Here is a 22,224-nt window from a genome sequence, read left to right as displayed (position 1 = left end):
AATAAACAAAATAGACACTAAAAATTACCAAAGGTGAGTGAAATGAAGGATTGATTTTTTGAAAAGATAAACCAAATTGACAGACTGTCATCTAGACAAGAAAAACAGAAAGAAGACTCAAACATATAAAATTAGAGGAGAAAAATGAAACATTACAACCAATGTCACGGAAATTCACAGAATCATAAAAGACTATTTTGAACACTAAATTCTAGAAGATATTGATAAGTTTCTGAATATATACAAACTGCCAGGATTGAGTTATGAAAAAATAGGAAATCCAAACAGACCAGTAACAAGCAATGTAAGTGATTTGGAGATAAAATTCTCTATTTTTGGTGTCATTGTTGTTTCTTTGTCTGCTTTGGTGTCAGAGTAATGCTGAATTCATAGAATGAGATTAGAAGGATTCCTTCCTTTTTAATTTTTTGCATTATTTAGTGAAGAATTGGTAATAGTTCTTTTTTAAATGTTTGGTAGGATTCAGCAGTGAAGCTATCAGGTCCTTTGCTTTTTCTTTAAGGGAGAATTTTATTTCCAACAGTCTTACTTCTCTGAGACCCTGTGAGTCAATCTTTACTGTCCACAGTCCTATCAGAATTCTGGTCTTTTGAGCTTTCACTAGAATCTTCCATTAAAGTCTGCTTACAACATTCTAAAAATTTTCCAGTTTATATACCTAAACTTTTCAAAATTTACTCCCCTTGCAAACTAGTTCCAAAGGATTCTGAATCATGCGGTCAGTTTAGTCAGAGTAACAATCACATTTATTGGCACCAATTTCTGTTTTTATCAAATTTTTTAGTCACTGTGACTAAAATATCTGACAAGAACAATTAAAGGAGAAAAAGTTTATTTGCCTCATACTTTTAGAGGTCTCAGTCAATAGAAGGCCAACTCCATAGCTCTAGACCCAAGGTGAGGCAGAACATCATGGCAGAAGGGCATGGAGTGGAAAAGTGGCTTGGGAAGAGTAGAGAGCTCCACTAACCAGGGACAAAATACAAACCCAGAGGCATACCTCCAGTGACACCCTATCTGCCTACATTTACCACTCAGTTAATCCATAACAGCAGATTAGGATCCATTAGGTAAAGGGCCTCAAAACTTTTTTGCATTGTCTCACACATGAGCGTTGGGGGACACTTTATGTCTAAACCATAACAACATTAAAATTATCATTCATAATGATCAAATGGGATTCATTTTAGGGATGCAAGGATATTTCAACATACATAAATCAATAAATATGACACATTGCATTAATAAAATTAAGGACAAAAACCATATCATCTCACTCTAGTAGATGCAGAAAAGGCATTTTACAAAACTCAATATCCCTTCATGATAAAAACTCAACAAATTGGGAATAAAATAAATATATCATAATACAGCAAAATTCATATGTGACAAACCCTCAGCTAACAAACTGAATGGGGAAAAGTTGAAAGTTTTTCCTCTAAGATCCAGAACAAGATAGCATTCACATTTCCAGTGTTTCTATTCAGTATAATACTGGAAGTCCAAACCAGATAAATTAGATGAAATAAATAAATAAAAGGCATCCAACTTGAAAGGAGGAAGTTAAAATTGTCCCTGTTTGCAGATGATATGACCTTAAATATAGAAAACACTAAATACACCATCAAAACACTGTTAAAACTAATAATGCATTCAGTAAAGTTGCAGGACACAAAAATCAGTAGCATTTCTTAAAACTTATAGTGAAACATCTGAAAAATAAATCAAGAAAATAATTCCCTTGTAAAAGCAACAAAGAAGAAAATAAAATTAAAATATCTAGGGCTGGGATTGTGGCTCAGCAGTAGAGTGCTCACCTAGCATGCATGAGGCACTGGGTTCGATACTCAGCATAATTATATTTCACATAAATGTAAAATAAAGATATTGTGTTCACCTAAGTCTAAAAAAATAAATTAAAATATCTAGAAATAAATTTAACCATGAAGTGAAAATCTCTACAATGAAAAATCTCTACAAAACCCTGATGAAAGAAATTGAAAAGGACACACAGGGGAAAAAAGAAGAAGAAGAGAAAAGAAAACAATTCCATGTCTAAGGGTTGGAAGAAGTAATATTGTGTCCATACTACCAAAAGTGGTCTTCAGTTTCAAAGCAATTTCTATCAAAATACTAATGACATTCTTCTAAGAAATAAAAAAGTCTAAAATTTGAATGGAACCATGGAAAATTTCAAATAGTCAAAGTAATCTTGAGAAAAATAGAACAAAGTTAAAGGAATCACACTACATGAATATGCTATGAAGCTATAATAAACAAAATGGTACGGTACTGGAATAAAAACAGTCACATAGACTAATAGAAGACAATAGAGAACCCAGAAATAATCCATACATATATAGTCAATTGAGGTTTTTTTTTAAATACATACCAAGAGTACATATTTAATATGTATTGAGGAGTGTGTGTGTGTGTGTGTGTGTGTGTGTGTGTTGCTAAGAATAAAATCCAAGGCCTTGCACATTTATATGCTAGGCACATGCTTTACCACTGAACTATATTCCTAGCCCAATCTTTTCAATAAATGGTAATAGGAAAACTGGATGTCCCCATGTAAAGAATAAAATTAGACCCTTATTTTTCATCATATATAAGCATCAGCTCAAAAATGGATTAAATACTTAAAATTTAAGGTCTGAAACTGTGAAACTACTAGAAGAAAACATAAGGGAAATTCTTTCTAGCATGGGTCCTGGCAATGATTTTGGGGGGGATCTGACCTTAAAAGAAAATGCAACAAAACCAAAAAATTAAGAAATGGGATTACATCAAAGTAAAAAAAAACCTTCTGTAAAACAAAGGAAACAATTGACAAAGTGAAGAGACAGCTTACAAAAGGGAAGAGGTATACATCTGATAGAGCTAATATTCAAAATTTACAAGATACTCAAATAGCTCAGTAGCAAAAGAAAGAAAGGAAGGAAGAGAGAAATAGAAAGATTGATTTTGGAGAAGAGTGGAGCATCCTCAAAATATTAAAAATAGAGGAGATGCAAGATGGCAGATTAGAGGAAGGCTGTTTTCCCAATTGCTCTGTGGCTCAGAATTCAAGAAACAGGGGCACTGCTTCTCAGCAAGGTGGGTGGAAGAGGGATTTCATGAAAATTTAATACTGGACAGTCACAGTATCTTAGAGACTCAGAACAAAGAACAAGAAAGAGTACACTGGAGCCAAGTTGGTTGTGGCAGCAGGAGTGGCAGCAGCACTGGTTAACCACAGAGGGAAAGGACAACACACAGAGAGAAACACAACAGGCAGATTTGGCACATAGAAACCTGTAGATAAGAAAAACAGCCTGAATTTGACTGATCCAGAAGCTGCACAGCGGTGTTTGAAAGTGCTGTGGAGTTTTCTACTAGCAGAGAGTTGAGGTGGAAGCCATCTTGAGAAGGTCACAGGAGATCACAGAAACATTGTCATACTGCCCCAGGAAGCTCGTAATGGGTGGGCTACAGTGTACCTAGCAGAAAATGAGTGAAACAGCATAAAGAAGACTGTACCCAGGGGGATTCAAGTCAAAAAAAAATGAAGGACAGTTCAACAGATTTTTCCCTCTGAGGCTGGCAGCACATGTGACCAGTTGAATAGGGTCTGGAGTCTTGAATAGGCAAGTGTCAATATACTCAAGGACTAAGCCTGGCAAGACTGTATCTGTAGGCTCCCCAGCCCCGCAAGAGTAGAATTCTTGGGAGGCTCCTGAGATTCAGACTCCCAGCAGAGATCTGCATCTGCCAGCCTACAGGTGTGTTGATTTGACCTCTCCAGAGAAGACACCACCCAACAAATGCCCTAAGGCCTGATTAGACCTGAGCCCCAGAGGCCAGAGCTCCCTTCATAGAACTTGCAAGAGTACTACCACGGGAGTGCATTGATTGATCTGGTCTGTGTAGGCAAAACTCCAGTCCACAGTCCTTCCCATTCCGTCCTACCAGATACTGGTGAGAAGGGAAGCTGAGAGGTATTTCAACCAGGCCACTTCAACTGGCAACTCACTGAACAACACATAAAGAGAAAGGAGTTAACAATCCCATAACAATCCCATTCATATCTCTCTCCCTCTCCCGCTCCCACCCTGCCCCATAGGCAAGAAGAAATGGAAAGGACAATAGTCAGTGACCCTCATTCTCAATGACTATTTTGACCACCTCAGTGGGGAAAATATTTTCATGTTTCATTAAGAATATTTGTGGTGGTTGTTCTCGCTGTGCTGTTTGTTTCATGGAAATATATACCCATACGTACCTGTTTAACATACTGAATGCATTTTGGGAAAAGTTGACAAAGGTTTATGCCTTTTCTCATTGAAAATATATATATAATTGTAGACTGAGACTTCAGAAAGGTAGAAGTGAACAAAATGGGAAATGACAACTTTCAGAACAAATCAACCTAAAGAATAAAAGTGGAAAAAAAAAATTATCTGTCCAGAGCTAAAAAAAAAGAAAAAAAAAAGCTGGAAAATAGTCTAATGATGTATACCTTCCAACAAAGGAAGCCCTTACATCATATGAGGAGAAAGCATAATCCTCTAAGCAGCTGTGGAGCTTCTGTGTACCTCACATACACAGGGTACCACCACCATGTCCTCCCAGATTCCAAGTCTCCAGAATGCTATGGCACTTAGAACTTATGGAGTTCATCTATCCTCTCAAATGCAGGAAATCTTTTTACAATTTCACTGTAACATGGCTGTTTTGCTTCTTCCTAACATTTTACGTTTGTGCTTCAGCACAGATGTTGACCATGTGATAGATTGCAGATTCTTAGCACCTAACCACAGACTACTCAGCAGGCACTTTACATATATATTATCTTGTTCTATTCTTAGAACATCCTTACAGGTGGTGGGACAATGATGTCCATCTCATAGATGAAGAAACTGAAGTGAAGAGAGTCGGCTCACTTGCCCAAGATCACACCTTGCCATTGAGCCTGCCTCCTGAGCTCATCCCTTGGCTGAGCTCCAACTGCTCCCTTAACTGAATGACTTCATCAGCAATTAATAAGGAGCCAGAAATTGCATAGTAGGCATATCCAGGTGAGGTATTCTAGCAGTGGGATGGAACCATGCAATTATTTCTAAGACAAAAAAGTTTTGCAAAGTAGCTCCATTTTTTTTTTTTGATGGGGGCTCTAAATGTCACAAAATGTTCTTTATATTGATGCCTATGTGAAATCTTCATCTGTACGTTCTTCTAGACCCTCTGAACTTACAAAACAGAATGTTAATCCTTCTTCTATATAAGATCATTTTAAAAGATTTTAAAACACTGTCATATTATCTCCTTACTCATTATACCAATATTGGAGTAATAAGACTGACAAACGTCTTGCCATTAGGAGGTTCACTGTTGTGTCCTGTGGGTCTATAAAATTTATTTCTTTGAATTCTTCCCTATTTCTTGAAAAATGTATTTTATTCCAAATAAGCATGAGATAGAATAGATTGTTAATGACTATGAGTCAAATAATACAAAATCATCTTAATTACCGGGTCTTTTAGTCAGCTTTTTTCTCACTTTGACCAAATGACCTGACAAGAACAATATAGAGGAGGAAATGTTTATTTGGGGCTCACAGTTTGAGAGATCTCAATCCACAGTTGGCCAATGTCATTGATCTTGGCCCAAGATGAGGCAGAATACCATGGCAGAAGGGAATGGTGGAGGAAAGCAGCTCAGGACTTGGCCACCAGGAAGCAGAGAGATCATCAGGGACAAAAGGCATGCCCACAGTAACCTACCTCCTCCAGCCATATACCACCTGCCTACAGTTATCACCCAGTTGATTCATTCAGGTGAATTAACGCACTGATCAGGTCAAGGTTCTCGTAACCCCATCATTTCACCTCTAAACTTCCTTACAATGTCTCACACATGAGCTTTAGGGAACAGTTCAAAGAAAGGACCTGCAGAAATATTAGATGTGAATGAAACAACTATAAAAAGCTATGGGGGAAATTGTGGAAATCTATAAGGATTTTCTACTCAGATTACTGCAAATGTGTCCAGTTCTCACTCCACTTACAAGAATCTGATACTGTTCATTTTAGAGATAGTGCCTTACAAGTGTGGTGTGTATAAAATAAACCATTGTTTATGAACCTATTCTCAAGTCTTAAGCCTATATCCAAAGATTGGCAAGGAATGTGTATCTATGCATTAAGTAAAAATAAGGTTCTAAAAATACCTATCTATCTTTTTTGAAATTATTCTTACTTGAACCAACTTTTTATTTAAAATTTTTTTAGTTGTTGATGGACTTTTATTTATATGCAGTGCCAAGAATCAAACTCAGTGCCTCACACGTGCTAGGCAAGTGCTCTACCACTGAGCTACAACCCCAGCCCTCACTTGAACCAGCTGTCTTTGATTAACCACAAGTACCCATTGTGTCACTTGAGAGAATTTCTACTAACTACGGCTGAAATACATCCTTCTCATCCTTCCAGATTATTAGAACCTTGTTAAAGACTGCCTCGCTCAACAATCATTCTAGTTGTGCCTCCCAACTTGCTTTCATCTTCCATCTGATAAACATGTCTTTGGAGCTGTAATCTAAGTTGATAAAAAATGTACCCCTTCTGGTTCAAAAAAAACCCTGGTTTCCTATTGTTCTCATGATAAAGGGCATTCTTAACATAACCTAAGTTTCTAACTTATCTGGCTTCTCCCTCTCTCTCCATCTTTTCACTGTATCACGCGGCTAACTCCTTCAGACCTCTGTTCCACCATCCTTTCATGATTTCCCTAATTTTCCTATGTTAGGCTCTCATAACCCCACACACTCTTCTATCATATAAATAATCAGCAATGTAATTTTGTATTTATTTGTGCAATTGCTTTTTACAGAAGGCTATGAATTTCACAAAATCATAGACTATGTCTGATTTTACTCACCTTATGTCATTAACAAGTAACTTTGAAGTTGGCGCATCATAAAAACTCAATGTTAAAGTCATAAAAACAAAAAATAAGCAAACAAACAAGCAAAGATTAGAGAATGAGCTGTTTGGAGTACTACCTAATCCCTTCCTCTCAGTTGATAATGTTGACCTAAAGTCAAACCTGGGTCTTTAGAAAAAGAATCTACAAATTCCGATCCACAATGCAGAGCCACAGGTGGTTATTTCCCTTTTAGGAAGGAACAATGGACTGGCATGAGAAAATTCCCATAGCCCTGGCTATATTCCCTGGTGAAAGTGAACTCAGGAAACCCAGCTACCACCATTTTAGAACAGGAAAATACCTTAACAGAGTGACATCTGTATAGAGCCACTGCTTTCTATTCTACCACAACCGTGTGAGAACTAATTACAATGCCTGGCCACATCCCTTCCTCTCATGTAATTTTACTTGGCGAAAACCCCACACATGAAGGGCCCTAGCTCCCAGCTGACAATCAACCTGCCTGCTCATGCCCACCCTATTACCCTACAGAACCTCATTAACTCCACAGTGGAAACGCCAGAAATGGAACCAAACAAGACATATAATCTGGGAACTCTAAATTTCACTTGCTATGCCACTAGAGACTTGCATCCTTGTTGGATAGCCTTCTGTGTGCCTCATGTACATGGGAAGTGACACTATAGAAGGACATACAAATACCCAGTAAAACCTCCACTGAAAAGGATTATTAGAGAAGTAGCTTTGTTTCAGCATTACTGAAGCATAGTCTGTACAAAAACAAACAAACAAACAAACACAAAATTCCATGTGAAACTCACCATAATATTACACATCTGAAGACTCATGTGAAGCATCTGATTAGACTTCATAATCAAAAACAACACTGTGATCTCTAAAATTTACCCTCTGTTAACACAGATCACCTGAAAGCACTTCACTTGGACAACTCAGTAGTAAAGTTCTACTCAGAAAGACTTTAGTAAATTGAAGTTTAATCTTTTGCGTGTCACTTTAAAGAAACCACATAAAAAAGAAAATTGTGTTTTCAAGAATACCTGTTTTTTGGTCAAAGATACTTTCTTCATGATATTATTTACTGCCCATGACACAGCAGCTATTTGATAACTTCCAAGCTTATTAAAAGTCTCCATTCATTCTATGTGATTTTCAAACTATTGGCTGAGGTCCATTAGTGGGTGATCATATCAATTTAGTAGGATTGTTTTCAAAAATTGAAATAGAGTTGAATATACTAAAATTTTTTATGAAACTTCTGTTTCCTCTTTCTACACACATATGCATATGTGTACACATACATACGCACACACACACACATGAATGTGAACAAATCTCAGCACATGGGAGGGAAGAAAGGGGGGCAGTATAGAACAATGATGGAAAACAGAGGGCCTAGGTGTAGGTCAGTGGTAGAGTTTTTGCCTAGCACATGCAAGGTCCTGGGGTTTGATCCCCAGTACTAGAAAAATGAAAGAAAGGCAGAAAGAAGAGAAGAAGGGAGGGAGGGAAATTCTTGGTGTCAGAATGCATGGGTTTAAATCCTAGATATGTTATTTACTAACTGTGTAACCTTGGACAAAATTTCTAAAATACTACATCTAAACTTTCTCCATAGGGATAGTAATAGTTTCTATACCATATGGTTTGGGAAATAAATAAGTTAACATAGGCATCTAGAATAGGACCTGGCCAATAACCAACACCATTTAAGTATTATTTTTTAAAAATTGTGTGTATTTGTGTCTATAAATGTATGAACATACATATAATGAGTTGCAATATAAAAACCTAATTCTTGCTATGGGAAATAATAAAAAATGCTTAAAAGCCACTGTAGTAGATAAAATTATATTCCCCCAACAAATCATATTGGCCAAAGAATTTTCTCTTTTGCTTAAACTCTTAGTAACTTAGAGTTAAATTTAAGACTCAATTACAATGTCAACCTCATCCCATATGTCTATAAGAACTATCCCACCTTCCTTTAACTGGGTTTTTTCTTTCCCTCTTTCTCTTATCTTTCCCTTCATCCTGCCTTCTAATTCTCTCTTTCTCTTTTTTTTTGCTATCTTTGAAAATTTCCTTAATCTCTTTTTGAAATATGTCAACTTCAAAACACATTAAAAATAAAATGCACTTGATTTTACATATTTGTAAAAAAAGAGGCAATGATTCCTAAATTACCTTATAAAACAGATATCCCAATTGCATCCTAGGGCCAGGGTTGTAACTCAGTGGTAGAGAATTTGTCTAGCCTGCATGATTGATTGATCCCTGTCCACCACCAAAAACAAATCCTTCAATTGCACCCTGAATTTCAAATATTAAAAAATCTATATCTATGAAACAAAATATTTCAAACTTATTTCAGTAATTCAAAAATAAAAATGAATAATTTACACCACTTAATATAATTTTTTAAATTATCTGTAAGGATTTGTAAAATCATAAAAACAAAATTTCTAAGTTTAAAAAAGAAGACTCAATTCCTGTAAGCTTTGGAGATGTCTTTTTCATCATCACTGGTAGACGGAGGCCTTTGTAGCCTTTTAAGAAGAAAAAGCCTTATTTGATATTTATATCAAGTACACATGTACAACATACCTATTTGTATAATATCTAAATGTAAGTAAAAATAATTAAATGTGTATAGTATGGTAATTTATTCAAACACACATATATATAAACACATACAACTATACATATTATATGTATAGACACACACTATCAGTTTGGAGTGATTCATCATATCATGTGGAAATAAGGCCACAAATACATTTTTACATAAATGCATACACACAAATATGAACAAATATATATTTCTAGATAAACATAGACAGCATGAAATATATTTATACTTACATATATAAATACATAACAATATAAATGAGTAAAAAGAATGATTAAAAATAAATTCTTCTTATAACATTAAGAAAAAACTATGAGCCAGGCCTGGTGGAGCACATCTACAATCCCAGAGGCTTTGGAAGCAGAGGCAGGAGGATCGTGAGCTCAAAGGCAGCCTCAGCAACTTAGTGAGGCCCTAAGAAACTCAGCAAGACCCTGTCTCTAAATACAATATATAATAGGACTGGGGATATGATTATAGGGCAGTGGTTAAGCACCCCTGGGATCAATCCCTAGTACCAAAACAGAAAAAGAAAAATAAAAAAACTACAAACCCATAACATGTTTCATGAAATAAACTGATGCCAAAAGTAGAGACATAATAAAAGCACAGGAAGTTACAGGCAATAATTTTTCTGAAAGAAACTGAGGTAGTCCATTTGTTTTAGGCATAACATTTATATCCTCTTTAGATAAGAGATGCATAATAAAAGTGCCATTATTCTAGATTTAATTCAATTTTGGTTTTTAAATCAATCAGAACCACCTGACTCATTTGCTTAACCATTTTAGTGGTTAAAAGCAATTATAAAGCAGTATCAGGAACACAAATGAGTACATTTTTTTCGTGGATGGCGACAGCTTCTGAAAAAGAAAAACTTAACATGTAAGAAGATGAAAACAAAAACAGTTAAGGAACTAACTACCCATATCTTCCATTTATACATAGTGGATTAGCTTAAACAATTAAAGACAAATTGTACAATAATCTTTCTTTTAATACTTTTGAAGTTTCAGAAAGCTGAGACTGCATATATGAAACCAGCTTGTAGTTACACGTATGTATGTTGCTATGGCCAGCTCCTGACTGCCTCCATGTGGAGGATCTGTATGATTCACAGGCTGTTTCTTACCCCTGGTCCCAAGTGACTTGAAAACCAAACAGCTCTGGTTCAGCTGAAAAGAAGAAAAGTGGCAAAGAAACCATGTCCTACTGTGAGGCCTAAACTTAGAAGATAATTATCCATGGATTTGATTACCAGAGGAGCTTATTAAAAAGAATCAAGGAAGACTAAGAAGCATATTCATAAATCATTCTTTGTATACATCTTAACAAACACGTTGTTTGCCTCACTAGATAGTTAAATCTTAACTGTAGTAGTCAATGACCATCAGTAGTGGACGCTGGCAGTGCCCTACTGATCCCCTCTACAGGCTGGTGCACTGACACCCCAGCTGCCAGGAGGTCAATGGCCTGTGGCTGCTCCCTTCTCTGGAGAAAGACCTAAAGTAGATAGCACCTCACCTGGGAGGTTAGATGCTACCATTCCCTACCTCACCTCCACTCGGGCAGTTTATAGCCAGTGACTAACAGGGACACAAAAGACCTCCTTTCCACTCTTGCCGAAGACTTCCTCAGGTACAGGCTGAATCCAGACCCAGCTCAGACCACATGCTTGCCTGGGCTCTTCTCCTGCCCATCCCACCTCCCTCCCTCTCATCCTCCTGAAGCACTCCTGCAATAAATTACAGGTACCCAAATCCCTGCCCTCTGCTTCTAGCTAACATGACCTAATTCAACAACAATAAAAAATAAGAATTATATTTATACTTGGGAGACAATATCAATACTGGACTACCTCAGTTTCTTTCAGAAAAAATTATTGCCTGTAACATATGGAACCATCTTTTGATTATGACATAAACACCACAATTATTTAACTTATATAAACATTGTAGGTTTATATTGAAGTACAAGGCATAGTGGGTATACACAGATGTAAAGTTATAAATTTTCTGGCAATTTAATGACATATGCTTTTAAATGTATTTTTTAAATAAAAATACTTTCCAAACAAAAGAATAAAAAGTCAAGTAATCACTAAGACGTTATACTATTTAAAACAGTCTTTTACATGACTCAGTTAGTTTTCCCCCCAATCATGTCACCAAAAAGAGTCAGTGTTTAAGTCTAGGGCAATTTCTAGCACCCTCTAGTGGCAAATTACTCAGAGGAAACAAATTTGAAAAGTATGCTATTTAGTTTCTGGTCTTAGCCTTGGTCTTTGATGCATTTGGGGCATAATATCTACTTAAACACTATAATGTAACAGTAGGGCAGGGGGCATATAGGGTGTATGTGTGTGTAAAGGAAGTCCAATTATCTAAGGCTAGACTAAGGAACAATTATTTACTGAAGTTCTAGTAAGAACCCAGAATCTGTCCTAGTATACACATAAACTCTGAGGGAATTCATATAAGTAAGTTCTTCCACTCGTCTGGTAATTACAAGAGATGCACCAAAACATTGTAGGACATGAGACTAATATCACATTATTGACTCAGCTCCTATTTTAATGCTTCTATTGGTTATGGATAATTTTGTCATTGTTGTGGGGTTTTCCCCCCTTTCTTTCTTTATTTTTGGTATATTAGAAGAGAGGAATTAAAGAATTAAATTTTGAGAATAAACAACTCTGTCAATAATTGATAGTACACTAGGCAGAAAATCAGCAAAGATATGGTTACTCAACACCTTTTAGACAAAGGATATGAGATACTTATAAGACTTTAACCCAGTAACAGAATACTAATTCTTATAATATGCCCAAACCAGGTAAATAAATATAAGCCATCTCCCATGCCAGAAAGAAAAGTTACCAAGTTTAAAAGAATTGAAATCACACTCGGTGTGTTGTTTTACTACAGAGAATAAAAATAGAAGATAGTAAGGTAAAAGAAAATCTTCAAAAACTTGTAAAATAAGCACACTCCTAAATAATCTACAGGTCAAGAAAGTTTGAAGGAAAATAAAATAGATACTGAACTAAGTGAAAATAAGACCTTCAAAATTTTGTAGGCTAGAGCTAAAGCAGTACATAGAGGTAAATTGATAGCATTAAAAACATTAGAAATGAGGAATAGGCTCAAAGCAATAATCATTACAGCATGAGAAATCTAGGGCAGTGTGTGGGGGGGTGATTTCAGAGAAAAATAAATGAAAAGTAAGCAGAAGAAAGGATTTAATAAAGATAAGAACAGAGCTTAATTAAATTGAAAATTAAGACAATGGAAGAAATCAGTGATACAAAGAGCTGGTTGTTTGAAATAATTAATAAAATTCACAGAATTGTAATAACATTAATGAAGGAAAGAATAGACAAATTTTCATTATCAAGTGTTAAATGGGATATTAATTACTATAGACCCTGACGACATCAAAGTGTAATGAGTAAATACTATTTTGTGGGCATGCTTTGGGCACAGTGTGACAGCCAAGGGTTCATGTGTTGGAGGCTTGGTCCTCAGTGTGGTGATGTTGGTAGGTAGTGTGGAATCCTTCAGAAGTGGACCAAGTAAAAGGTTATTGGACCATTGGGCATTATCTTTGGAAAGGGATTAGGGTATTTTTTTGTCAGAACCCAGCTAATTCCTGAAAAGTTAATTAATATAAAAGAATGAGCCTTGCTTCTGCACTGTCTCTGCCTCCTTGTCACACTCTATAATCTCTCCTTTGTGTGTTAGAAATGCTGACTCCATTGTAATGCCATCTGCCATTTGGCCCTCACCAGAGAGCCAACAAATGGAGCGGCTGGATCTAGGACTTTCAGCATCTACCACTGTGAGATAAATAAACCTATTTTCTTTATGCAGTGTCTACTCTCAGGTTTTCACGAGAATAACAGAAAATGCATTAGTACAACCAAACAGTTGAAAACACACAAACTACAATTGAGATGAAATAGTTCAATTCGTGGAGAAGCATAACTACCACAACAAGAAGGATATTGGATGGTGGGATGACTATTAAGGAAATTAAATTTCTAATTTAAAAATCTCCAAAAGCGTCTTCAGGTATAGATAATATCATAGAGAATTCTACCACACTTTCAAAGAAGAATTGATACTACCTCTATGCAGTTATTTCCCAGAAGTAGAATAGGGAACAATTCACAGTCTATTTTATGAAGCTAATTTAACAGATTATTAATCTGGAAAAGGTGGTGCCAAAATAAAACAATGAAAGAAACCTAAATTTGACAGGCCAACGTTCATCATGAATACAGACATGAAAGTCCCTAAATAATGCACTTTATTGACAAGTGCAGGAAGTCATGTGACTGCATGAATTAATATAGAAATATCTTATGACAAAATTCAATTCCTGTGGATTAAAAAAATGTTTTGGAAAAACAGGAATAAAGTGTAACAGATTAAATTTGCATTCTCTAAAGCATATGTTTAGGTTCTAACCCCATATCTAGGAATCAGGTCTTTTTTAAAGAAATAGTATTATATGAAGAAATTACCTGAGATGGGCTCATATGGGAGTAGGGCGAGTTGTTAGTTCAGTGCTACCTGCATCCTTGAGTGGGACTTGCTTCCTTATAAGGAGAGCAGGGCGAGCTCTTGATTCACTGTTCTTTGCATCTTTATCTGATTATCTTCTATCTAGTTGATTTTTGTAGTAAGATATTAGAATTCCCATCCCTTTCACTTTGGATATGTGCTACAGGTATTTCTTTGTGGTTCCCAAATACATTTCATTTAATATGAGAAAGACAAACCACTCTGATATGAACCTATAGCAGTGTGACTTTAGTAACACAGAGAATGCTGCCCTGTCCACCTTCACCCCCAATCTGTTACATATGTACGTCTTGTATGTGGAAATCAAGGCTGAAGTGGCATCTGAGGGCCTATGTACTTCCACATAGTAAAACAATTTCTGAGGCACCCTCTGGACTAGCAGAGTGTCTCATGATCTCTTTTCAAAGAAATATTATCTTCTGTACCCTAGAGCCCTTAATGGGTATGTTATTACAAATTCAAGATGCCCTCAAGGCTTCTTACTAATTGTGTTTCTCTTCAACAAGTACATCTTCCTATCCTCAGCTTTACATGCACTTTTCTGGCCAAACTGCAAGTTTTTAAACTATGTTCACTCTGAATTCTTTCCCACTCCCATTCTCACAGTAAATCAGGCTAAAGGCTGTCAGCAATATGCAGGCCAGAGACTGAATGCTGTGCCATGTGAAAAAAACAAAAAAAGCAAAAAGAGACAGAAGCAAGGTGCAGAGGCAAAGTGGCAGAATAGCAGGATGGCTGAATGGCAGAAAGGCTCCTTGTCCAACCTGCCAGCTTTATTTATATCAATAGGTTACATTAGGTCACTGGCACCAAGTAGTACATATTGTTCATTGTGTCATTAGGCAGATTACAGAGTTAGCAACATTATGCAGCTTATTCCTCAGTTACATACTAGTTTCAATGTGCAATGTTAGGAACTTTGTGTAGCTCTCAAGAAAGTCCATTGTTTAAAGTTACTGCTATGTGAATAGGTTCAGGCTCAACAGAGCTTGGTGAAACATTGTCATTGTCTAACAAGAGAGTTCCTTTATTCCCAGGAGCTGAGTGCCTGAGATCAAGGTCAAGGCTGATAAGACTCTAGCACTGAGCCTCCCCATGCAAGGCATTGCCACAGCAGCTAGGCATTGCGTATGTATTAGTTATCCTACTAGTTCCTGGGAGAAATTGAGAATATTCCAACAAAGGGAAACAGGGCGCCTGTCCCCCCACTCCCCCAGAAATTTGCTTACCTGTCCTGTATATTTCCACGGTCAGAATCCTTACAGTGCCATCTTAAATTTTTCTTCCACCAGAGTAAGTAGTTCATTGCTTTTTAAATTCAGCATCACATAGAGTCTCGGGATGTGGTCAAAATATAATCAAGCTCTTAGTACAAATTTCTGTTTCTGTTAGCTTTTTGGTTGCTGTAACCAACCCACTCCTCCACAAGAACAACTTACAGGATTACAAGTTTACCCAGGGCTCATGATTTGAGAGGTCTCAGTGCATGGATGGCCAACTCCATTGCTCTGGGGCCAAGGTGAATCAGTACATCATGGGTCAAAGGCCCAGCTGAGAAAGCTGCTCCCCTCACAGCAGCAAGAACGCAGAGAAAGAAAGGAAGGGTTTGAAGGGAAGAAGTGTGCACTTCCAGGGCACGAGCCCAGTGACCTACCTCTTCCAATTATGCCCCACCTGACTACAGTTGCGACCCAGCTAGTTTGTAGAATCTAGGGAGGTTAGATTAGGTTACAGCCCTCACAAGCCAATCATTTTAATGAATATTCCTGTATTAACACAGGAGCTTTGGGAGGACACCTCAAATCCTGTCTACTCAGAACACTGTGGCACAAGGACCACAGGTTTAAGCCCAGGCTGAATAACTTAGTGAGAACTTGTCTTAAAATAAAAAGGCTGTAGATGTACCTCAGTGGCAGAGCAATTGCCTAAACTGGGCAAGGGCCTAGGTTCAATCACCAGTATTTTGTGGAAGTGGGGAGGGAGGGTGCTTGAGGGAATGAGTTCTACCCTTCTGCCTCTTCCATCATGTGAGGGTACAGCAATAAAGTACTTTGACCTTGAACAGAACCTTGTCAGTCTAAAAAACTTGGAGAAGTTAAGTTACCTCATCTAATGTATTTTGTTACAGCAGTACAGAAGGACCCAGTCTGAGAAGAATGCCTCCATTTCTTCCCCCTTTGGTAAGGAAACTTTGCTGTTACTAGGATTCTTAGTTTCCACATTTTGTCCTTCATCACTTTGAATATATCAATACACTGTCTTTTGCATTCCAGGGCTACTAATGAGAAATCTGATGAGGACCATATGGGAAAATTATAATGAACCCTTCCTGCCTCTCAATTCCATAGGTGTTAAGACTGCTCTGCAGTGTCTTAGGGAACAGAGTATTTTATTATAATATCACAATGAGTAAGATGCTACCATACTTTTGATATCAATTATTTGGAAGAAAAAGGAATTGAATAACTTAAGGGTAGATATGATGAGATCTTCCAAAGCCCAAAGTTATTATAAATTTTTAGACTTGAAATGGTTAGTCCATTGAATCACTGGGCAAATTTAAATTTCTAAACAAGTAAATATCAGTCTCCATAACCCACTAAAGCAAAAAATGTCTGACGTCCTTTCTTATTCCTATTCTGAAAATGAAAAAAGTTTCAGAGGCCCCCAAGGAAGTTGACCACTGGGTATGCCCAGGAATGACTGGGTGATTTTTTGCTCTGATCTCTCAAGAAGCCATTTGAGGAAAATTCAAACAGCAAAGAGGGTGCCTGAAGCTGGGTTTTTGTGTACAACTACAGGAAGCTTTAGATGGTGACCTCTTAGATTCCAGATAGCATGTTTGGTGGTTGTGGTCTTTGGATATTGTTTTTTTTTTTTTTTTTTTTTAATTTGGGTTTTTTTGTTTTGTCTTGTTTGGTTTTTGATTTGTTGTTTCATTTTATTTGGGTTCCCTGCTCCGCCTCCCGCCCCCATCATCCTTAGTTGGTGCTCCTGCTTAGGATGAATAGCCAGAGTAGTCAGATTAGTATAGTGTTGCAGGTCTCAGCTCCTGTAATGAGTCAGTCTTCATTAGCCATATGAGGTCCTGAGGGGCATTGGGCATGGCAGGTTTGGCCAGGTGAAACTAGTGAGGCTTTGCCTCACTGAGGCAGAAGTAGCAGTGAATGTCCTACTAAGTTAGGGCAGAACCTCCCTGTCCTCTCTGAACCATGTATGATGAGTACTCTGGAGTATCCCAATGTGATTTAGATATTTTAGGTTATTGAGACCCACAGAAATATCTACATAATGATGGTGTATAAAAGTGGGGTCACCCATGTGGTGACACCTATGTCACCACATCCCTTGTATGGCATGTAGGAGGAAGAAGCCTGGAGACTTTTCAGGCAGATAACACATGCTGTGGGTTTCTGCCATGACAAGGACATCATGCACAAAGACTTGAAACCACAGAATATCATGGTGGATCTCAGAGGCAACATTAGACCCCTGGACTTTGGCCTCGGTACCAGGTTCACAGCTGGGCAGAAGATGAACAGGTTCCGGGGTACTCTCTCATGCCTTGCCCCTAAAATTGTCCTTAGGCCAGCATATGAGGGCCTCCCAGTGGATGTCTGGAGCCTAAGTGTTATTCTGTATTTTATGTTGACTGGGAGCCACATATTTATGGGGACCACTGCCAAGGAGCTGCTGAGGCAGTTCATGCTTGCAAGTTACCACATCCCTCCCTATGTTCCTGTCAAGGCAAAAGGCTTATCCACAAAATACTGACTGTGAATGCCAGGAAATGGCCGCAGTCAGGCAAATCTTTCAGTACCCTTGGCTGAAGGAGGGTGAGTGGTATTTACCCCATCACTGTAGTAAGGCACTCCTCAAATACCCAGACCCAGCAATAATGACAATCCTGCTTGATATGGGTTATTATCTGTACAAGACCTGGGTTTATCTAGCCCAGAGAAAGTTCAATGTGGCCATGGATACATACCTAATACTCCAGCACCAGAAAAGCCAGAGGGCAGGCTGCATATTCCAGGGGAAGCCTGGGCCTCTGAGGGTTATGCCTTACCCATGCCCTATAGATCTTTTCAATTTCCCTATCCTCCCAAAGAGGAATGCCAGTGAGCCTGCCCTTCACACCTTCTTCTTGCCCTGTGAGCATCAGCTGCCTGAGGAAGCCAAACAGTCATGGCAGAAGGACCAGCCTGACTGCCATTCATCTCAACTTCCTGCGTGCAAGGACCCTCTCCCAGTAAAGCCTCCCAGCTTGACCCTGTGCTCCACATGCCCAAACCCTGGATGATTCTCATTAGGTGAGCCAAAATAGCAGACAACAGCAATTCCTCCCAGGATACATCCACAAGGCAACCTCATGGCAACAGAAAGGGCTGGAAGGGGGTGACTAGGAGAATTGCTAGCTGTGTCGGACAACTGTGCTATTGCATGCCATGTGTCGGCAATAAAGTGGCTCCAGTGAAAGATGGCAGAAACATGCAGATTCATAAATAGTGTGGATCCAATGAAGTGGAGAGCGGAGACAGACAAAAACCAGTGGACAGCCAGAGGATATTGTGCTAGGTGCATCCTGACGTCTTGGTGTGGGCATGGCTCATGTGGACTCTGAACAGCTGCAGGAGCATGAGGTGGAAACTACCTCAGATTTCTCTGCATGGGTTCCATCCAGGAGCACTTCTGGATCCACAGGACATCAGGAGTCTCCTCTGTCCCCACCTGCAAAAGACATCAGAGACTGTTCTCCCTGGGACACTTCCCCCTGCCCTGCTCCTCTGTCCTTTCTCCCATTTTTCTGAGATGTTTCTTAATAAATTTGTTTCAGACAAATTGCATAATGAAATTATTATTCCAAAGATTAAAATAATAGACTAACTGTAAAAAGGAAGTGCCTCAAAGTGAGAGTAGGAGCCCACCAACCATCCACTCCAAGGCTGAACCACTGTGCCTATCTCTCCAGTGTAGATAGTCACTCACCTTTAGCCAGAATAGATGGGGACTCACTAGCTTTTAGCCAGTGTAGATGGTCACTCACCATGAGTCAGTGTAGAGCATTCACTTGCTTTGGCCTAGTGCAAACAGACTCACTTGCCTTGAACCAGTGTGTATGGAGACTTTCCCCTTGAGCCAGTATAGACCTGACTTTCTTTTAGCTGGTAATCTTAGCCAGAAGGAATTCCTCCCTGAGGTGTGCAGATGGGTGGGTGGAACTGTTGGAGAGAACACCTCTGAGAAGTCACAGATTATTGTAAGGCATCATCTTCATAATAGTGTGTGCAGGGAAGGAAGAGATGGGCTAGTGGGCAGGGGTGAGCTTTCTTGCAGCAGTGGCTGGGTGCCTCACCATCTGCTATGCAGCCTCTCCACCTAAAGTGACCTTATGATGTAAATGTAGAAGAGAAGGAATACATAAGATTTCAGGTGTAGAGATGTCAATTCGTCTTATGGATACAAGTTACATAAAAGCAAAGTGCACTAATATGGAATTGCTCTTATCTTTGAGTTCTATTAACACAGTTTTGTAAAGAAAAGTGTGCCAAAATGAAAAGGAATGGTCAGGTTCATCAAAGGGGGCAGCTTTTGGGTACCTTCCATCTCTGCTATCTCCACAGGGATCACACCTGGAGCTGCTCTGACAGCAGCTTCCTGTTCTTCCCTCTTAGTCGTCAAAAATGGATACCTTTGCAAAAAATGTATGCCAGTGTTCTGTAACTTTCACCATAGAGGTCTTTAATATCCTTGATTAGATTTTTTAATTTTTTTTCAGGTTATTGTGAATAAGAGAGTGTTCCTAATTTCCTTTTCAACAGATTCATTATTGGAATAAAGAAAAGTGATTTATTTATATCTGTTTATCTTGTATCCTGTTACTTTGATATTTTTTAAAATCAGATCTAGAAGTCTTCTGGTGAAGTTTTTTGGGTCTTCCAAATAGAGGATCATGTTATAAGCAAAGAGATAATTTCTCTGTTTCATTTTGTTATTTGTTTCCTTTTAATTTCCTTCTCTTGCCTGATTGCTTTGGCTATAGTTTAAAGATCTATGTTGAATAGGAGTGGTGAGAGTGGACCTGCATTTCTTGTTCCCTCATTTTTAAAATTTATGGTTATTGCCTTGTCTTTTTAGGGTTAGGGTTTTGAGTTTGTTTATCTTGATTTTGTCTGTTTCTTTCTCTCCTTTCTTCTTAACAAATTATCTTTTTTTTTCTCTCTCTCCCTTTGCTTTATTTTTCCTATTTTTCTCCTTCTTTATAATTATCATTGCTATAGCTCTTCTGAATTCTGTTTGTCCACATTTTGAACATTCTTTTCCTTTACCTTCTTATCACATTCCTTTCTCTTAATGAACTGTATTTTATCCTCTTTTAGAACAATTTAGTTTATGTAACTCCAACCCCCACCATTCACATTTGTGAAATTATTACTGCTATGAATGACACAGTTGACCCCTGCTGTAGGCAATTGCTGACCACACTGTTCCTATTTTTGTAGTAAATAATGCTGTAGATGTCATATTTGGCATTGGGTATTTATTTGAATACTGTATCTTGCTTGATTCAGTTGCTGCTACTGTTTGTTTCCTCCTTTCCTCTGAGGTGATGGGAATCTACAAGGATACTACAAGTTCACAGGGAAGAGACTCTGCTACTGAACTAAATTCAGCCAAAATACAACATACATGGCTCAACACCAAAATTAGAAACACTCCAACTCCTGCTATATTTTTTTTATTGTTTAGTTGTAGTTGGACACATATCTTTATTTTATTTATTTATTTTTATGTGGTGCTGAGGATCAAACCCAGGGCTTCGCACGGGCTTAGCAAATGCTCTACTGCTGAGCCACAACCCCAGCCCCTGTTATACTTTAATACAAAGTAATGAAGAGAGAAAAACCTCAACTAATAACCAGGCCCAAAGTAGAAACAGCTCGGGTGGGACCTCAGGTCTCACACACAGATATATCCATCCACTCCTACAGCAAAAACAGAATTAGCACAAAGACTGTGGATACCATATCTAGGGTCTCAATTGAGATGTCTCCACAACACTTTGACAAGAGAAAGCTGTGTACTAACAAGGCCCACAAATAGAGTGGAAGAGTAACCCATCTGAACAGATACATAAAATCCTACGTAGGAATACAAGAATATGAAAAAAACATATGATGCCTCCTAAAGCTCATAATTCATCAGCAATTGATTCCTAAGATATTAAAATAGATGAAATATCAGATAAAGAATTCAAAATAATATTTATAAAAATGATCAATGAATTCCAAGGAACACAGAAAAACAACTGAATGAACTAAGGAAGACAGTATAGGATGAATGCAAAAAAAGAACCAAACAAAAATACTGGAAATAAAAGACACAATAAATCAAATAAAATATTCAGTTGAATTTCTCTCTGATGGAATACACCATGCTGCAGACAGAATCTCAGCTGAAAGACAAATTGGACAATCATGAACAGACAGTATTAAAGAAAATAAAAGAAATAACCGTGATCAAAATATACAAGAATGATGGAACAACATTAAGAGTCCATTGGAATTGAAAAGAGCTGTGAGATGCAGGCTAATGGAATGGAATTCCTGTTTAGGGAAATAATAACAGAAAATTTCCAAACCTTGAGAATGAGATGGACATCCAGATACAGGAGGCATTCAGATCCCCAAATAAACAAGACAAAAATAACCTCTCCATAACACATAATTAAAATGGCAAACACAAATAACAAGGGTAGAATCTTAAAAGATTCAATAGAAAACCAAAGGTATCCTTCAAAATGAAAATAGAAATAAAAACCTCTGACACACACCTGTAATTCCAGTGGCTCTGGAGGCAGAGGCAGGGAGATCTAAGTTTAAACCCAGTCTCAGAAACTTAGCAAGACCCTAAGCAACTCAGTGAGATCCTGTCTCTAAATATAATATAAAAAAGAGCCGGGGAAGTGGCTCAGTGGTTAAGTGTCCCTGGGTTCAATCTCTGCCACAAAAACAAAAACAAACAAAAAAACAA

Source organism: Marmota flaviventris, chromosome 13 (assembly GCF_047511675.1).
Source record: "Marmota flaviventris isolate mMarFla1 chromosome 13, mMarFla1.hap1, whole genome shotgun sequence".
In the NCBI taxonomy this organism is placed as follows: Eukaryota; Metazoa; Chordata; class Mammalia; order Rodentia; family Sciuridae; genus Marmota; species Marmota flaviventris.
The sequence above is the reverse complement of the archived record's forward strand: the minus strand, read 5'-3'. Positions refer to the sequence as shown.